The sequence below is a fragment of the Heteronotia binoei genome, chromosome 7, assembly GCF_032191835.1.
Source record: "Heteronotia binoei isolate CCM8104 ecotype False Entrance Well chromosome 7, APGP_CSIRO_Hbin_v1, whole genome shotgun sequence".
In the NCBI taxonomy this organism is placed as follows: domain Eukaryota; kingdom Metazoa; phylum Chordata; class Lepidosauria; order Squamata; family Gekkonidae; genus Heteronotia; species Heteronotia binoei.
In genome coordinates, this window is record NC_083229.1 from 14515249 (window position 1) to 14517148 (window position 1900).

The 1900-nt window shown below is 48.5% G+C and overlaps 1 non-coding gene across 1 annotated transcript; it reads right to left on the reverse strand.

Annotated features, from left to right (window-relative positions):
- TRNAS-GGA (transfer RNA serine (anticodon GGA)) lies at positions 1–67 on the reverse strand. The gene has a single exon. It is a non-coding gene; the product is annotated as a tRNA-Ser (tRNA).
- Positions 68–1900: the final 1833 nt, after the last annotated feature.

The window sequence follows — 1900 nt, forward strand, 5'->3', positions numbered from 1 at the left end:
TGGAGATGCCAGGGATTGAACCTGGGACCTTCTGCTTTCCAAGCAGATGCTCTACCACTGAGCCACCGTCCCTCCCTGTGGGGCTCATTCCCTTTGGAGACTCCTGTTTGGCTGAACTTTTTTTATACTCGAAGGCATAAAATGTCAAGAAAGCCAGAAGGCAGTAAAGGAAGGAATGAATCAGCGGGGAGTTAGCCACATAAGGTCATTCAAGCACAGTAGAAAAGACAAGCTGGTGGGTACACAAGAGCTAGAAAGAAATCCCAGGGGAGCTACTTTAGTTAAGGGATATTGTGAAGAAGCGTAAGAAAAGAGACGTTTGTTGTATAACTAGATAAAGGCGGAAATGCTTTCTCCGGCAATAAAGCATGAGTTGATCCTTCTTTCCTGTCTGGCTTTTATGAAGAAACAGAACAAAGTGAAATCAATGAAAGTCCAACGGATGATGAGACGAACATTTTGTGTGTGACAACAGCCTGTTGTATCAAGTCACAAACTTCATGTAGTAGTAACCAGGGGTGGAATTCTAGCAGGAGCTCCTTTGCATATTAGGCCACACCCCACTGATGTACCCAATCCTCCAAGAGCTTACAAAAAAGAGGCTTGTAAGCTCGGAGGAATGACTACATCAGGTGAGTGTGGCCTAATATGCAAAGGAGCTCCTGCTAGATTTCCACCCCTGGAAGTAACACACAGAAGTATTTACAAAGCAGCAATGCATTTCAAGAAAGCTGCGGATCAGGGGAAGACCTCTGCTTGGCACGCAGAAGGTCCCAGGTTCAATCCCGAGCACCTCCAGCTAAAAAAGAGCAGGCAGTAGGTGACATGGAAAGACCTCTGCATGAGACCTTGGCGAGCCACTGCACACCTGAGTAGACAGTGCTGACCTTAAAAGACCAAATGATCTGATTCAGTGTGAAACAGCTCAGTGTGTGGAATCTTGATATGATTTGTCTGCAGGGGTCATTTTGTAGAAAAATAGGTGGTGGAGCTCATTAGCATAACTCATTAGCATATGTAGGGCCCCTTATCCAAAAGCAAGAACGGAGAGCCCAAGGCAAGCGAGGTCTGCTTGGGCTGGCTAGAGATCCAGCCAGCCCAAGCAGGCCTTGTTCACCTGGGGCTCTCCTTGTCAGCATTCCCCCCCCCCCACAGTTTAAAGGCCAACAAGCCACCTACTGCTCAAAATCACATAAGAAGTGGAGAAAGGGTGGGGCAGGCTTCTCCATGGGTTAATGAGGACTGCTGGGGGTGTGGCAAAACCCCTGATGACTGGCTGGCTGCCCACTCTCCTAATCCAGGGATTGTTATGCAGCTGCTATTCAATGGACAAGGTAGGTGGGGAGGAAGAGGGGGAACCGTCAGAAAGGTTCAGGTGCTGTGCTCCTGTGAGCTCCTGCTGAATTCAAGGCCTGTGTAGTAGTAACACAGAGAGGTGTTTACAAAGCAGCAACGAACTTCATGAAAATGGTGCTGGAGAAGACTCTTGAGAGTCCCTTGGACTACAAGTTCAAATCAGTCAATGCTAAGGGAAGTCAACTCAGACTGTTCCCTGGAAGGTCAGATGCTGAAACTGAAGCTCAAATACTTTGGCCACAAAACGAGAAGGGAGCACTCCCTGGAGAAGACCCCGATGCTGGGAAAGACAGAAGGCAAAAGAAGAAGGGGACGGCAAGAGATGAGATGGCTGGACAGTGTTACTGATGTAACAAACCCGAATTTGAGCAGACTTCGGAGGATGGCGGAAGGCAGGAGGGCCTGGCGTGACTTTGTCCATGGGGCCGCAAAGAGTCGGACTCGACTGTGCGACTGAACAACAACATGCTTGTAGACGGGGTTCCTTCAACAATCTTGGTTGTTGACATTGCAGGTCATTGTGCTTGATACACTATCCCAAGGA